Source organism: Gopherus flavomarginatus, chromosome 1 (assembly GCF_025201925.1).
Source record: "Gopherus flavomarginatus isolate rGopFla2 chromosome 1, rGopFla2.mat.asm, whole genome shotgun sequence".
NCBI classification, from domain to species: domain Eukaryota; kingdom Metazoa; phylum Chordata; order Testudines; family Testudinidae; genus Gopherus; species Gopherus flavomarginatus.
Genome location: NC_066617.1, coordinates 191,228,638 through 191,247,083, shown reverse-complemented (window position 1 = coordinate 191,247,083; position 18,446 = coordinate 191,228,638).

The window sequence follows — 18,446 nt, the reverse complement described above, 5'->3', positions numbered from 1 at the left end:
TATCAATATAAGTATATGCACCCTTATATTCTATACCCGAACAACAATGCTGCTTTAAACATTAGCCAAAATAGTCACAACTGGCACAGGCTTGGGAGTTACCTTCCTAATATGATGTGACTCCAGAAGGGTACGGAAAAGCTCTGATGAAGAATTCCTACATTATAACAAACAAATGATGCCAGTGCTGGTTATTGGAATTTAGCTGATGCAGCTTAGGACTGCACTCTACTCTTTTCAAGGTTATGCCCCTTCTCACTTTGTCATATTTCTCTTCCGCCACCCCCAATTACTGGTCTAAATATTTTTAAGCAATTATTTACTGACCAGATGCCCAATTAACCATGTTTTCTTTATTTCCATTGCTTTGTGCAAACCTTAAATAAGATAACACTGATATTTCCAGGTCACTGGAAATTTAACACAAATAAACTTTTCTTTCTCATTAATTCATTCTTTTTGATCACATGTTTTGGGCCTATCACTTGTGCTAAAATCCAAACTCAGTTTAAAATCACAGTTCACATGTGAGCCTGTAATTCCTACAAGAAGGATCTAATATCTCTCTTCATTGATTAACTTTAATAGTTTCCTGTGATAATTAACTTAAGTGTGATTGGGCAAAATAAAAACTATTATTAGACAAAAGTGATTTAGTAATTTAGGAATGTGAGTTCTTTCTGGGACAGGAAGTTGTGTTAAGTCCAGAACTTGGCATTTTCTGTACTGAACTAAAAAAAAATAAGCATTGCTAGACCGAGTGACAGATTTAAATTCTGATGTGCTGTGAAACACCAGCATGCATTAGGTACACAGGCACCAACTCTGTGAGTGCTAATAAAGTTAGCAGGTGCTTAGCACCCATCGGCAGCCAGCTCTCTTCCTCCCCCTAGCACTTCCCCCCCTGCTGGCAGTCCCCTTAATCAACTTCTCCCCCTCCCTCCCAGCGCCTCCCACCCACCATGGATCAGCTGTTTTGCGCCATGCAGGAAGTGCAGGGAGGGAGCGGGAGGAGAGGGGACAGGGCGTGCTCATGGGAAGGGGTGGAAAAAGGCAGGGAAGAGGTGGGGTAGGGGTGAGGCCTTGGGGGAAGGGGTGGAGTGAGGGCGGGAAGAGGAGGGTTGGTGTCTTGGGGGAAGGGGTGAAGTGGGGGCAAAGTCTGGGGCATAGGGAGAGGGTTCGAGCACCCCCTCCTGGGTAGAGAGAAAGTTAGTACCTATGCTTAAGTAGTCCAGAATGATGTCCTCCATGCATGACATTGCACATAGGAGGTCACACTGTACAGATGACTCCATGTTCTTCTACAAAATAGCATCCTCCTTGGGGCAAGAGGGAATTGTCCTGTGGGCCACATTTTATTTTGCTTGGTAATTCACTTTGTTCTGTCTGTTATTACTTGGAACCACTTAAATCCTACTTTTTAAAATAAAATCACTCTTTACTTATTAATTAACCTCAAGTATGTATTAATACCGGGGGTGGGGGGAATGCAAACAGCTGTGCATATCTATCAGTGTTATAGAGGGCGAACAATTTATGAGCTTATCCTGCATAAGCTTTATACAGGGTAAAACGGATTTATTTGGGGTTTGGACCCCACTGAGAGCTGGGCATCTGAGTGTTGGAAACGGGAACACTTCTTATGCTGTTTTCAGTTAAACCTGCAGCTTTTGAGGGACATTGTTCAGACCTGGGTCTGAATTTGTAGTAGGCTAGCATGTCTGGCTCAAACCACTGAAGTCCCAAGCTGCCAGGGAAAACGGACCTAGAGGTAGTCTCAGCACATCAGTTGGCAGTCCCAAGGGGGTTTCTGTGATCCAACCCATCACAGTGGCCTAGTCGGCAGGATCTGTGCACAGCTGATTGCTTTGAGATACTGGTAGTGATTTAAAGTGAGTTTTAGGTGTCACAACTGGAGAACAGACAAAGTGGTTACTGGTTTGTTATTTTCTGTTTGCTTTTTTCGGGTAAGGGAAGTAGGGACACAAAGAGAAGCAAAATAAGTAAGAGTGACAATCAGAAGAAGCTAGAGTTGTACAAGTTGCAAATTGCCCAGAAAGGCTAAACACTGGGCACTGGGAAAGTCTCTGTTAACTAAGAAGCCCCTGAGCTGAGTGCACCCCAGTTTCAGTGAACAGCAGAGGGGTGTGGCCCAGCACAAGAGAGCAGGAAAATGACTATCAGTGAGGCAGTTACTAAACTAAAGCTGGCCAGACTGGAAGCAGAAGAGAAGGAAAAGGACCGTGAGTTTCAATTAAAACTCAAAGAAGCAGAGGCACTTAGGGAGGAAGCTGCCCACAAAAGGGCTATGGAAGCAGAGGCAGCCAGGGAGGAAGCTGCCCACAAAAGAGCCTTGGAGTTAAGAGACAGAGAAATACAGGCCCAGATTGAGGCACAGAGGCATTGTCAATCCAGAAGAGGATTGGAATATTACACAGGGAGATCTGGATGCCCTTGAAGACTGGAGTGACAAAAATGCAATGAAATTCAATAGCACAAAGTACAAGGTCATGCACTTAGGGTCTAATCATACGAATTTCTGCTACAAGCTGGGGGATCATCAGTTGGCAGCGACAGAGGAGGAGAGAAACCTGGGTGTGTAGGTCGATCACAGGATGACTATGAGCCACCACTCTGATGCAGCTGTGAAAAAAGGATGTGTCAGGCAAGGCATATGCAGCAGAAATAAAGTATTAATGCCATTGTACAAGTCAATGGTAAGACCTCGGCTGGAATACTGTGTACAATTCTGGTCTCCCACATTGAAGAAAGATTAATTTAAACTGGAACATGTGCAGAGATGACCTATTAGGATGATCAGTGAAATGGAGGACCTATCTTATAAGAGGAGACTCGAAGAGGTTGGCTTGTTTAGCTTACCAAAAAGAAGGATGAGTGGGCATATGATTGTTCTCTATAAATACATGGGGTGTATGTGTGTGATGTAAATACCAGGGAGGATTAAGAGCTATTTAAGCCAAAGGATAATGCTAGCACAAGAACGAAACTGGTTGTGAACAAATTCAGGCTAGAAATTTGAAAGTTTCTAGCCATCACGCGAGTGAGGTCCTAGAACAGCCTCCCACTAGGAGCTATGGGGGAAAGCAACCTAATTAGTTTTAATAGCTGGACAAATGTATTGGTGCAATTGTATGATGAGGTGGCTTGTGATGGTAGGGGGCAGGGCTCAGCAGCCCTGGCGCTCACTTTTGGTTTATGTCTTAGGTTCATAAACACTCATGCTTCAGCGTTTCAACCAGTCACTTGCAGAAATCAGGAAGGGATCTCCGCCCCCCTACATCAGCGATAGTTGTGGCTGGAGATGGGACATTGGACTGGGATAGACAGTGCTCTGAGTTGGCACCAGGTATTCTCTCTCTCAAAGACTTAGCTAGCTGGTTCTTGCTCAGATGCTCAGGATCTAGCTGATTGGCATACATGGGGTTAGGAAGGAATTTTCCAGCAAGCCAGATTGGCAGTGACCATGGGGTTTTGTTTTGCTTTCTTCTGCAGCATGTGGTTGCAGGCCAAATGCCAGGGTCATCTGGGTATATCTCTCTTAATCACTTCCCTGCCATTGCAGGGGCCTTGGGCATTGGTTCATCTTGGTCCCTCCTATTCTCTGCCCTTGGCACATAATAGTCTAGTCTCCTGTGGCTTGTAATACTTTGGTGTAGTGTGTGGGTGCTGGGTGGTGTTGGTGGCCTACGCTATAAAGGAGGTCAGATTAGATTATCTGTTGGCCCCTTCTGGCTTTAAACTTCATGACAACACACTATGGGTATTATTATACTCATTTTACATGTGTGTGAAGCAAAGCTGAGAGAAGTTAAGGCCCAGTTCACACAGCAACTAGATGGCAGAGGTGGAAACATAATCCAAGAATTCTGGCTCTAACCACGAAACAGGAAGGCAGGCAGAGAAATACATTGTTTAATGCTGTTTGCTAGTCATCAGCCACTAGACCTCCTTACTGAGGGCATGTCTTAGGACTTGCCTACATGGTGTGGCAATATACACTACAGGGGTGTGAATTCTAAAGAGCACTGAGTGGCCTGTGTAGACCTTAAGAGGTGCGCACTAACAGTTCCCTAGCATGCTGTAATGTAGTACTGTTTCAGACTTTAGATTTATGCCTACACAGCAAAAGCTGTGCAGAGACTAGTTTATCAGAGCTGGCTTGAGTCCAGCTAGCTCAGGTAAGAGCAGCAATTAAGATATCACAGTGTGGGTTTCAGCAATGGATAGTACAAGTCTGACACTGATCCTAGGTACTTACATGGCTCACTAGTCTGCTCCGAAGCCCACCCTGCACTGACTTCACTGTTATTGCTACCTATACTACCTGGATTCAAAGGAGCTCAGGCAGGCTAGCCACTGCACAACTCTTGCTGTGTAGACATACCCTTGCATTTATTTAGCATTTTTATATGAAGATAATAAAGCATTTTACCAAATATTACTTGGTTTTTCAAAACACCCCTCTCACCTCTAAATATGATTACACACAGTATTAAGATGGGCAAACTGAGGAATGGATAGACTAAATGATTTACGCAGTGAAGCTCAATGAGTAAATGGCAAAACTAAGAATAGAATCCAGTTGTCCTAATTTCTGGCCTCTTGTTATAACCACCACTACTCTTCACTCCATACAGTTCTGAACTCTTGAATGTGTTTTGGTCATCATCCTGCAGCATTTCAGTCACTGATGAAAGATTAAAAGATAACTCAAGATGACACTCACCACTTAAACCTGCCTAACAGGAAAAGTTAATTCAGGCCATGCAGAAAGATGAAGAAATGCTTTTCATAGTTTCATAGAATATAAGGCTAGAAGGGACCATTAGATCATCTCTGACCTCCTATATATCAGAAGCCATTAATTTTCACCTGGATAGCCCTATATTAAACGCAATAGCTTTATACAAAAGCATTTCAGTCCTCAGGAGACTAAACTATGAGCCACAGGGAGAGAACAGGTGAGACTTAGGGCAGGTCTACACCAGAAACTTGCATTGGCACAGCACACCGTAACACTTCTGGTGAAGATGCTGTAAGCTAGAGGCGAGCAAAATTTTTGGCTTGAGGGCCGCATCGGGTTTCGTAAATTGTATGGCGGTCTGGTTAGGGGAGGGAGTCATGGCCTGGCCCCCACCTCATATCTTCCCCCACCCCAGGACTCCTGCCCCATCCAACCCCTCCTGTTCCCTGACACCCCCCGGGACTCCTGCCCCATCCTTCCCCACCCTGCTCCCTGTCCCCTGACTACCCCCAGACCCCTGCCCCTGACTGCCCCATGCACCCCATTCGACTTCTCCTCTCATTCCTGATGGCCCCCTCAGGACCCTTGCCTCATCCAACCACCCCTTCTCCCTGACTGCCCCCAGAACCCCTGCCCCATCCATCCCCCCTGCTCTCTGTCTCCTGATCGCCCCTGACTCCCATCCAACCCTCCTCCTTCCTGACTTCCCCCCCAAGACCCCTGCCCCATTCAACCCCCCTGTTCTTCCCCGACCCCATCCACCCCACCCCCTCCCCCTGACCACCACTCTGAACTCCCCTGCCCTCTATCCAACCCCTCTGCTCCCTGCCCCCTTACCGTGCCACCTGGAGCACCGGTGGCGGGCAGCACTACCGCCACACCGCCCAGCTGGAGCCAGCCATGCCACCACTGCCATCACCACACAGCTCAGAGCACCGGGTCAGGTCTGGCTCTGCAGCTGTGCTGCCCCAGGAACTCACAACTCTGCCGCCCAGGGCATTATGCCAGCAGTGGGGCGAGCTGAGGCTGCAGGAGAGGGGGGACAGCATGGGAGGGGCTGGTGGCCAGCCTCCCAGGCCAGGAGCTCAGGGGCTGGGCAGGATGGTCCTGTGGGCAGTAGTTTGCCCACCTCTGATCTAAGCTGATGAGAGAGAGCTCTTCCATCAGCTTAAAAACTCCACCTTCACAAGAGGTGGGAGCTATGTTGGCGAGAGAAGCTCTGACATAGCACTGTCTACACAGAGGGTCATGATTATGTGCTCCAAGTAGATGTTGAACAGTTTGGGCGAAAGAAGGCAGCCTTGCCGGACTCCAGCAGTGGTGTGAAACCACTCTCTATTGTGCCGTTGATGAGAACTACACTGCTGGCCTTGGCATACAGTTGTTTAATGGTAAGAATAAGCTTATGACCAATATTGTACTTCTTCATGGTTGCCCAGAGAGCTTTGTGCCATACTCTGTCAACTGTCTTCTTGAAGGCAACAAAGACATGGTAGATGTCCTGCTGGTGTTATAAGTACTTGTCACATAGAACATGAAGGTTGGAAATCTGTTCTGTTGTACTTCTTCCAGCATGAAAGCCAGCCTGTTCTTCAGCGATGATATTTTCTACTTGCGGCTTCTCCGTTCAATACGACTTTCAACATCACTTTGCTGGGATGGCTAATTAAGCTTATGGTCCACTAATTTTGACACAATTGACACAATTGCAGGTTGCCTTTCTTTGGCAGAGTGATGATGTCATCAATTCGGCTGGGATGTTGTCAATACCTGTAGCTTTTCCATTCTTGAGTGATTTCACAGGTGTCTCCACTTCTTCATGTAGTATTGGAAAGTCATCCTCCTCTGTTGAATCTGAGCTGTCTAAAACACTAGGGGTATGGCTACATCTGGAATTTCAAAGCGCTGCCCCGGCAGCGCTGCGGAAGCGCTGCCGCGGCAGCGCTTTGAAGTGTGAGTGTAGTTGGAGCAGCAGCGCTTGGAGAGAGCTCTCCCAGCGCTGCATGTAAACCACATCCCTTACGGGTGTAGCATGCAGCGCTGGGAGCCGCGCTCCCAGCGCTGCTGCCCTGATTACACTGACGCTTTACAGTGCTGTATCTTGCAGCGCCCAGGGGGGTGTTTTTTCACACCCCAGTTGCAGCGCTGTAAAGTGTGAGTGTAGCCAAGGCCTAGGATCTCCATTTGTCTGGTGGTTGTATAGATCAGAGCTGTAGTTTGTCCACCATATTGATGGATGATGTTACTAGGTAATGAAAAAGACTTCAACAGAACATTTGGTAAAGGTATGTTTCATATGATCTCTTCTCACCTCTGCTTGGTTCCAAGAGAAAGGAATAACTCACCTTCCCTGAAAAGCACAAAGTATTTTACTTTAGCTATCCTAATTTCAGGTGTCATTGTAATACACTAGAATACAGTGCAATGCCATAGCAAACATCTGCTACCAGATACATTGCTCACTACAGTGAGCCGGCCCAGGACCAAGCACTGTGCCTCATAGCAAGTGTTTGCAGGTCCTGGCCCTTATTTATTCTGTGACAGCATCATTCACAAAAAGCTTCACAGAACTCTTCACAAATGGTTGGAGTCAGCAAGTAAAACTAGATTCTGCAGACTGCAATACAGATATCTTCAGGTAACTTTTGGGGGGCAGAGATGAAAGCTTGGGAGATTTCAGAAGCCAAAGAAACTAAAGGATCAAATTTTACTAAAAGATTAAAGAAGTCAAAAAAGGCTGTTAAAAAAATCACAAAAAAGTAAAATATGCCCCCCCCCAATTGCTCATTTTATAAAAATGGGCAACAGCATGACGTTTTGCCCTGTAAAACTATCATCAGTAGTGGAAGAAGCTAACATTTGAGCCTGGATCAAATTTTTCACTATAAAAATCTCAGTGAATACTTGAAAAGTGAAAATTAGCTCTTTCCCACAACTGTACTTACTGACACATGGCACTGTCTGCAGCTTATAGCCCTTACAGCCTGCGCCAGACACCTTTTGGTACATTCTGCACAGATTTCTTACAGAAGACAGTTAAATATAATTAGTAGGATCCTTAACAATGCAACTGCTTTTAGCTGCAATAGGTTAGAAGCGCATTTTGCTTATCTAGTAAATGATGCAATTGTAATTTGAATGGTCATGAACAAGCTTCATTTCTCAGCTCTGAACCAAAGGCCATGTGCTCTGAGCATCTTTTTTGTTGTCCATGCTGAGAATTATTGGGTCCCATTGTTAAAAACAAATGACAGGTGGCAAACCCTCTATGCCATCTGACAGTGCAATTATCCCACTCTCTTGCATCCATAATCTTCTACACTCAATGTAATTGATTATAGTTTTAATTTGTTTTTCAACCTGCGGTAGAACACATACTTGTACCTGCAACTTTATTAAAGAGACAAAGTAATCTCTTGTAGCTGATGCTGCATTTCCCATGTTATTCACCTACACAATCCAAAGTCATTAGGATAGTTTACATATTAGGATCAATAAAAAAAGAAAGCTTCTTAAAGCACTGGCAGAATGCCACTTCCTCCAGCCTCCCCAATCCAAATTTAACCAATATATCACTACATTTATTCTGAGAGGAAAAGCCATGGCTCACAGCCTTATTTAGAACACAGTTAATCACCTTTACAATTAACCAAGTTGGAGATCCCCCCTCACAGCTAATCAACTACCTTGTGTTAAATATATTACATGCCATTAACCTTGTCAGTGAGTAGATCTCTTTCAACTCTTGAGTACTGCCCTGTCTAGAAAGGTACTGGTCCAAATACTCTCACAGGCTTAGGTATCTGACAGTTTTCTCATCCTCCTCAAAACATCTAGGTACTTTATAAAAAAAAAGAAATTAGACATATTTTCAGCCTCTAACTCAATCTCCCAGTTCAGGAAAGCATTTAAGCACATGCTCAACTTGCTGGTGCTTAAGTCCCATTACCTTCAATGTGACTTAATCGTATGCTTAAGTGCTCTTCTGAATATAGATGCTTTCCTCAAAGGAAATGATTCAAGTCTTTTTACTGTACAGAAATGGGGGATGACATCCCTCTGCATCATGGTTCTTCTAAAGGTCTTTACATTACTGGCTTAACAGATGACCTATTCTATGATTATGCATCTCTTGAACTAGTGTCAATCCCTTTTAAACAATGGCGTCTCACGTGAATATCTTTGACTTTTATTTAATATTTATGCGGCAGTAGGGCCCCAGTCAGGACTGGGGTGCCATTTTGTTAGGTGTTGTGTAAACACTCACAGAGTCCCTCCCTGCTCTGAAATGTTTTACAATATAAGATGAAAGCCAAATGAAGCCTTGTCTACACTAGTAAGTTGTATCACTTTAACTATTCTGATATAATCGAAGCAGTACAACCCTCATCCCACACTGTGAGTGCAGTTATATTAGGGCATGGCTACACTTGCGAGTTAGAGCACATTAAAGCAGCCCCAAGCACCCTAATTCCTGATGTATCCACACTGGCAAGGCACGTAGAATGCCTGGACTCCGTGGCTAGAGTGCTCTTGGTACTCCACCTCGGCGAGTGGAATAACGTTTGCTGCGCCCCAGCTGGAGCGCCGCAGTGCCAGTGTGGACATCCTGGTCTGTCAATGTGCTCTGATCAGCCTCCAGAAGTGTCCCACAATGTCTATGTTAGCCACTGTGGTCATCACTTTGAACTCTACTGCCCTGCCCTGAGGTGACCAACTGTCAGACCTGTCCTTTAAATTCTCTGGGAATTTTGAAAATCCCCTTCCTGTTTGCTCAGACAGGCGTGGAGTGCTCTCAGTGAATCTTTCCAGGTGACCATGCCTCCAGGCAATCCCCAGTATGGAACAATGGCGAGGTGCTGGATCTCATCAGTGTTTGAGGGGAGGAAGCTGTCCAGTTCCAGCTGCGCTCCAGCTGTAGGAATTACGATACCTTTGGGCAGATATCAAGGGACATGATGGAAAGGGGCCATGACCAGGATGCACTGCAGTTCAGGATTAAAGTGAAGGAGCTGAGGAATGCCTACCGCAAAGCCCGCGAGGCAAACAGTCATTCCAGTGCTGTCCCCACGACCTGCCGTTTCTACAAAGAGCAGGACGCAATACATCACCTCCACTCCAAGTACCACCATGGACACTTCAGAGCCCAGTTCAACAAGGCAAGAGAAGGAAGAGGAGCAAAACGGGAGCAAGGGTGCTGAGGAGGGAGACACCCTGGCATCCCTATATGCATGCAGCCAGGAGCTGTTCTCAAGCTAGGAAGAAGGTAGCCACTCGCAGCGGCCAGTGCTTGAGGAAGGACAAACACCAGAGGAGGTGCCCAGTAAGCAGCTTTTATTTTGGGAAGGAAGTTGTTTGGTGTGGGATCTAGGAGTGAGGAGGGTTAGGGCTGCATGCATGCCTAGATGGGGAATAGGGCATTGATGTGCTCTCTCACATCACAGTAATTGACCTAAGTCATCTCTTCAAAGGTCTCATGCAGAAGCTGGGCAATGCACTTGCGCAAGTTCCTTGGGAGAGCTACTGTTCTCCTTGTCCCAGTCAGGCTAACTTGTCCACACCACTGTGCCATGAGGGGCGGGGGAACCATTGCTGCACGCAGACAAGCTGCATGTGGGCCAGGGCGGAAGCTGCACTGTAGTAGAAGACCCTTCCTTGCTTCCCAGGTCATCCTCAGCAGCGAGATATCTTCCAGGATGAAGTCCTGTGGAAAATGTGGGGAAAGTGTTCAGTATAGGGGCCCCCTGCAGCTGTTAGCTCTCCCTAAGGCACAGAAACCCAGAGGACAGTAGGGCTGTGAAACAATCAGTTCCCATGCCCCTGTGCCTATTCACCATTTTGCTGCTCCTGTAGGTTATGTCTGCAGGCTTTGGGATGGGCAAATTCTGCTATTGTGTAGACTGTGCTTGTCTTTAAGTATGGGGGAATCATTGCTCTGTCTGGTGTGAACAATGCTGCCTCTGTTAGCTATTGCATTTTGCCTTTACAGATGCAACCTTGAGATCTCAGCTGTCCTTGTTATCGCCGACTGAAAGACTCCAAAGAACTAGGAAGAGGCCACATAGAAGCAAAGAGGACATGCTGCATGAAGTAATGCAACAGTCCCTTAATGAAAATCAAAAAGCACAAGAGTGGCAGAAGAGTGAAAAGACGGTCCGCCAGCAGAATGTGGATCACCGGAACCAAAACATGGAGCGGCTGCTAATTATTATGGAGCACCAAGTGGACTCGATACAGGTGCTCATAGCAATGCAGGCAGAGCACTACCATGCCCCCCCCCGCCCCCACCCGGCAGCCCTTGTCCCCAAACACTTTCCCTTGTGCCCCCATTTCACCTCCAACACACTTCCCCCCAACATTCGGGTTCTTATTGCCACCAGCTGCCTTCAACACCTGTAGCTTCACCACTCAGCCCTGTAAACTACAACCCTTACCCACTGCACTCAACCCCATCACAATGCATTTTATCAGCCTGAAGTGCAGCACTGATTGCACAGCACTCCAGACAGGAAGGCTGATTATGGTAACAGGACATAGGCAAATCTGTGATTGAACCGTTCCCCATCCCACCACACCCTCTTGCCCTTTCTGTTTCCCAAGCAGTTGTGTTTCTTTTCAATAAATGAATTTTTTGGCTTTGAAAACATTCTTTATTATTGCATTAAGTAAAAGATACCTTAGCCCAGGAAAGCAACAGTCACTGTTCAGATTTAGCCCCTAGGTGTTGAACTTTCGAGTTCCATGCCTGAGTGAATCTTTCACCCTTCCCTTCACAAATGTTATGGAGGGTATAGCACGCAGATACAACCATGGGGATGTTGTCATGTGCCAGGTCCAGCTTCCCATACAGATGGTGCCAGCAGCCTTTAAAACATCCAAAAGCACTCTCTATGGCTATTCTGCACCATATCAGCCTGTTGTTGAACCACTCCTTGCTGTTGTCAAGGCTCCTTGTGTATGGTTTCATGAGCCACAGCATTAAAGGGTAAGTGGGGTCTCCAAGGATCACAATGGGCATTTCAACTTTCTCTGTGATGATCTTCTGGTCTGGGAAGAAAGTCCCAGCTTGCAGCTTCCTAAACAGGCCAGTGTTCCGAAAGATGCGTGCTTTCCAGGCCAGCCTGTGTTAATGTCAATGAAACACCCACGGTGATCCACAAGTGCTTGGAGAACCATAGAGAAATACCCCTTCCAATTAACATACTTGGAGGCTAAGTGGGCTGGTGCCAGAATTGGAATATGCGTCTCATCTATCGTTCCTCTGCAGTTAGGGATACCCATTTGTGCAAAACCAGCCACAATGTCATGCACATTACCCAGAGTTACGGTTCTCCTGAGCAGGATACGATTAATGGCCCTACAAACTTGCATCAACATGATTCCAATGGTCGACTTTCCCACTTCAAACTGGTTAGCGACTGATCGATAGCTGTCTGGAGTTGCCAGGTTCCAGATTGCAATAGCCACCCACTTCTCCACCAGCAGGGCAGCTCTCAATCTCGTGTCCTTGTGCTGCAGGGTTGGGGTGAGCTTATTACACAATCCCATGAAAGTAGCTTTTCTCATCCGAAAGTTCTGCAGCTACTGCTCGTCATCCCAGACTTGCATAATGATGTGATCCCACCACTCAGTGCTTGTTTTCTGAGCCCAAAAGTGGCGTTCCATGGTGGTTATCATGTCTGTGAATGCCACAAGCAATCTCATGTCATATGCGTTACGCAAGTCAACATCATTGTCGGACTCCTCCTGTCACTTTGTAGCTTAAGGAGTAACTCAACTGCCAAATGTGACGTGCTGGTGAGACCCATCAGCATACTCCTCAGCACTTCAGTTTCCATTTCCACAGACCGAAAGGGAAGACAGAAGATGCAATACAAAAAACATTGAAAGATGGCTCCAAATGTGGCTGGAAGCACAGGGATTGCTGGGATGCAAAGGGATGCATCACAGGGTGTCAGGACAAGACTCAGAATGCCCCGCACCTCCCAGCCCCTTCCCACAAGCCACAGCGTCAGAATGGGAAGAGGTGCTCTGTGGGATAGCTGCCTATAATGCACCACTCTCAATGTGGCCACGCCAGTGCGCTTTCAGCTAAGAGTATGAACACACTGCAGCGCTTTCTCTACTGCACTCTCCCAGGGCTGGTTTAACTCACAGCACTCTACATCTGCAAATGTAGCCATGCCATTAGTATTAAGGTCCTTATACTGGTATAGCTATTCCTATACAGGAAGGGGAATCAGCTGTACCAGTATAAGTCACTTTTATATCGGCTTAGCTGCATTCACACTATATTACTGATATCACTGTTTAGGTAAAAAAATAACTGAAATGGTTATACCACTACAAACTTCAAGTGTGGGGCAGGCCTTAAGACATATTGGATGAAATGTCCAGGAATGGCTGGGCAAGGTGACTAGGAAAAGGAGGTATGTGGGGAGACTGGGAGCAGGGGAGAAGACTGAGATTGGATGAAGAATTGGATGTGAGGGGAGCCTGGGACAAGGAACCAAGGGGCAGAGTGGGGTGGAAGACTTAGATGAGGAGCCTGGGGAAGCAGAGAGTGGGACTGGCTGGGCAAGGAGGCAGGGGAGAACTGGGGTAAAGTTTGAATGGAGAGCGAGGATTGGGGAGAGGATTGAGGAGGGATTCAGATGGGGAGTCCAGAGTGGTAGACTGGGACTGAGATAAGGAGCCTGGGGGTTGAGTGTGTCTTGGAAAGGAGACTGGGACTGAAACAAGGACCAGGAACCAGTGGGACAGGGGAAATAGGACTAGGACAGCAACAGGCAAGAAAGGACAGGATCAAAAGGGGCGAGACTTGAGAGAGCAGGGACAGAAGGGTTTGTGACCACTAGAGCTCATTGTTCCTCTGGTGCCAGAAAATAGCTCTGAAACCCATTGGTGAAGTGCATCTCTCACCCCTTGTGGCTGTTTCCATGCAACCTTAATTCTGCCTCCTTGTGCATCCATCCTGTGCACTGAATAAAGCAGGGGTCCTGTGGAAAAAGCAGCAGATGATCATGCAATTAGGACTCTGTCCTTAAGGCATACGCACAAGGGAGCCGAATGCAGATTGTACAAGCAAGCTTCATTCTGGCATTTCCTATCTCTTGAGTGCTTGATTTTTGAAACCAAAATAACAATTAATGTAGGTTTTTTCTATGTAATGTGCAAGGGGTGTGTGTGCATGCGTGTGTGTGTTTTTAAGTTAAAAGGAAAAAAAAACAAATTCTATTTTGTGCAACCTGTACTTTCAGCACTGCAGCATGGACTTATACCCCTTGAACTACAGGACTCTATATTAGTTGGCAGCAGAAGGCTGCAACCCCAGAGGTCGGGTGGACTGGGCTGCTGGGCTATGGGCACATGTGGGTTTGGTTTGAGGATACCTAGACTGGCCTCCTTCTCCTCCTCCACTTACAGCTACGCCAGCAGCTCCCAGACATTCCCACTCCAGATTTTGCTACTCCTGCCTTGGTGATGGCATGAACCTGCTCTTGGAATATTCATATTCAGTTATTTTGATAGATTGCCAACACTTTCTTCAGGAACACAAGTAGCAGAAGGGAAACAGGGATTTCCAACAATTTATATTGGAGCAAATGGGATGAAATTTCATAGGACTCAGAAAAGGTGCTTCTCTAGCCTGAAGACGTTCTCCCTATTCAATTTCAAAGGCATGTTGTTAACAATGGAGGTATTAGAACTTCACAATAATCTTTATAATGGAAAATGTTAAGCAACCTAAATATAGGTGTCACTAGCAGGTTACTCTATCATAAACACATTTGCATTTTAAAAGTTATTCTAAACAGAGAAGAGTGACAGAAATCTGAAGACTTTATTCTGACTCTTAAAAATTTATATTTGGTTTGTGTTAAATTACAGATATGAAACAAGGACACTCAAATAATAGATAATAAAAAACATTACAATCCTTCAAATTATGGTGTTATAGAAAAATTCTGAAAATACTATGGTTTGACCATGTAACCAATGAAAAAGTATTGCAGATGACTGGAACTCAATAAACACTAGTTAGAAATCTTATGAAAAGAGAAAACTAATTAGCAGGGCACATTTTAAGAGTTTCAGTGGGAGATGCACTGGGCACTGGAAGGGAAAGGGAAAGTTAATGGCAGAAGAACACAAGACACAAAAAGAAGACCTTGGACAGACAATGTGATATGCTGGGTGGATCAGAAAGACTTTTCATCCACAAGAGATTAGAGATCATTCAGAATCAGGATGCCATGGTTGCAAAACTCCAATAATGAAGATGTCACATAAAAAGAAAACAACCCCCTAACCCCTGTCTGCTCCTCAAACTAATCATCATTAATTTTCTTGTTTTTTATAGGTATCATGGCAAAGGGGGGTCTCAAGGATGGATTTGAAAAAGAGAGTCATGACCTTACAAATCATTTCAGGGAGGGAGCTCCATGTGTAAGTCTAGGTCTTCACTACAGAGTAGTGGGTCTGAGCATCTGGCTTTGCTTAGCCTGTGTGTAAGCAGCCACACTGGATAGCTGCTGAGTCCACACTGGGGCTTCACTCCCCTACGTATATTGTGAGGAATTCTGGGTGCATATTCCATGGTTCTTTCTTTTGCAATAAGCTGAGTCACTCTATGATTCTTTCCCAGTGAATTGTGGGAGAACTTATCTGTCCTTCTGGGAACAAAGGGTGAATTGTGGGAAGGGACTGGAGGCCTATCAACACTCGAGTGGCTTAGCCTGTGTATACACAGCAAACTGTGTGGTGTTACCTGCCCAAGTGAAAGCCTCGCTCACATTTTAGCCTTTACTTCAAGACTGGCCAGCTAGCCCAGGTTGGAAGCAGTACCATACTCGACTGAGAGGGTTTGTGTGTGGAAGGAAAGGAGGTTAGGGGCAATAACCCAGGCTTACCAGTGAAGACATACCCTAAAGGAAAGTAGGAAGGAAGCCTAGAGATGTTAGAATAAGACATTGACAAATGAGCAGGTAAGACTGGCATTAACAACAGAGCTGGGGAGGCTGTGGGGTGAGAGGCAACATAATAAGAGACAAAAGCAGACTAGTGGAGAGAAGCAGAGCTGTATCTGAATTTTGCTGGATAAAGAACATATAAAATAAGAATAAAATCATAAAAAATCAAGTATTTGTTCCTGCCCAGCTGGGACATGCCAGTCTTGTTTGACAGATGCCTTATTCCTACTCCATTACCGAATGCAACAATAGAGAGGGAGAGTGGAAAGATTTTGCCTTTTTACCCTGACACTGCAGGGATGTGTTGTCTGCAGCAGACAAGATTTTAAAGCATATTGCTCACATGGATTATCCTGCTAATCCAACCCCAGCCAGCCCTAGTCCAGATTACATCAAGAAAAGTTATCAGAAAATGAGCAACAGAAGCCCTACCGACCTCCCATATGCTGCAGCTACACTGTATGTCATTTCAGCTCTGTATGCCAATTCAGTGTTCCATGATATCTATGGCCAGTCCAAAAGAACATTACCTGGTCGACAAGTAAAGAATATTAGGTTGCAGTAGGAGGCATGTTTTTTCCCCCAGAGAGAAGGGAATGGATGTAGGTTTCTGATATCCTCTCCTACTCTATTATCTTTTATTTTGTAGGTTGGGTGTGTAAACAGAAGAGTATTGTTATTGTGTGGCAGGTGCTTCAGAGACAGGTCCGTACCTCTGAGCGAGTACAACGTAATTGGCAATTTACAGACAGATGGGTTGCAACAAAAAGTAAATTTGTTTTGCAATGGAGTTTAGCAAGCACCTTATAAACATCATGGTTTTTGTTTTTCTACAAAAGACTTTCAGATGTCTGTTTTGTTCACACTTCTTTGAGGGGATAGCTAGGGTTTTCAGCAGAGACGGCTCAAGACAATCTGCCGTTGAAGGCACAATGTGAATGGGCTACCCATCAGTAGTTCTGTAGCCAGAGCTTTTACTTAAGAAACATGAATTTGCCATCAAATGCCTACAACGTGCATGATACAATAGTTTTGACTGAGGCAAAGATTTATACAAGTTGCATCATTATCAAAATCTAAAGCATGCAGTGTTAGTCCTGTGACTTTCTAGGTGCCTAAAAGTTAGGCACCACAATGCTCAGTATTGTAATGTTCGTGGCTCTGGGCTTCAGCCTGTTAAGTCTGGCTATAGCAGCTCATGTTTTAACCCTGGGGGTCCTGGGTTCAATACTAAGCAAAGACCAAAGTCATTGCACACGTTTGCACTCATAATACCTGCTAACGAAAGGTGAATGAAATGCTTCTGCCAGATACTAGCGGGTATTCAGGCCTCTGGCCAGGTCCTCCTCTCAGCTACCAGTGCCTCTTGATGGCTGAACAATTACTAGCCAAGCCCTAGCTGCCAAATCCATGCTGATTCTTTGGGCAGGAGTGTCTGTGGGTGCACAGAGCAATTTCTCATGCATCCCTTGTCTGTAGCTGCACAGGGTGGATTTGGCTGAACAACATTTATCCTGCGTTTTTCCTTCTCTATGGGCTGGGCTTCTACAGGCCTTATGGAATTAGACTGGGTATGTGTCCTGTGACACTTTCTCTGTTTCACTGGAGCACTGAGCTCCATTTCCCCTGAGAGCACCATCATGTGGCATTTCTCATATATAAGACTCTATCAGTTGAGATGAAACAAAATAAGCATTTATAGGCAATTAGCGGAAGAGGGAGAAAACATAAAATAAGTGAAGTTTTAAATGCATGTGAATGGCTGCTCGGAAAGGATCTTCTCTCTTTCCTAAGGACTCGAGTCTTATCTTTTAAGTTCCAGAATACTGTAAGACTACCTTGTTTATATGATTTCAGAAACTGGTCTGTCTGGCTTCCTCTACTAGTCTCAAGGTAGAATTTTCTGCTGGCATAAATTGGCATAGCTCCACTGGCTTCCACTTTGAAACTGCTGACCACTAGGGAGTTTTGTAAGTACAAGAGACACAAGTTTCACAGAAGATAGATCTAGGCTTTGTCTACACAAGCATTTTTGTCGGTAAAACTTGTTCATCTGGGTGTGAAAAAAACAACCCTCTGATCGACTTAAGCTTCACCAACAAAAGTGCTGGTGTGGACAGTGCTATGTCATCAGGAGAGGCTTTAAGGACTGCAGACTCATTGGGGGTGGTTTAATAATGCTAGCAGGAGAGCTCTCTCCTGCTGGCAAAGAGCGGCTGCACGGAAGACCTTACAGTGGCCCAGCTGTAGCAGCCCAGCTGTGCCACTGTAAGGTCTGTAATGTAGACGTGGTCTTAGACTATGGAACTCTCTCCCACAAGTCAAAAGAATGACCACAGACCTGACCACATTCAGAATGAAATGAAAACTGGCTTTTATGCAATAAAATCTTCACACTGACACACCTCTCTCTGTCTCTAACTTGCACATAAACAAGAGTGATGAGATATAACAGTTAACTGGCCACTACACCTTGAGTGGTCTCTTACACAAGGTGTTAACTACTTTACACTAAACAATCTATTCCACCTTGTCTTGCACTGTGACACTCTAAGGGCTAGTCTACACTGGCAACCTTAAAGTGCTGCCATGTCGGCTGAGCGCTGGGAGATAGCCACCTCCATGAGGGGAGTAACTCCCAGCACTCAGACTATGGCTCCCAGCACTGGTGCACTATCTACATAGGCACATTACAGTGCTGAAACTTG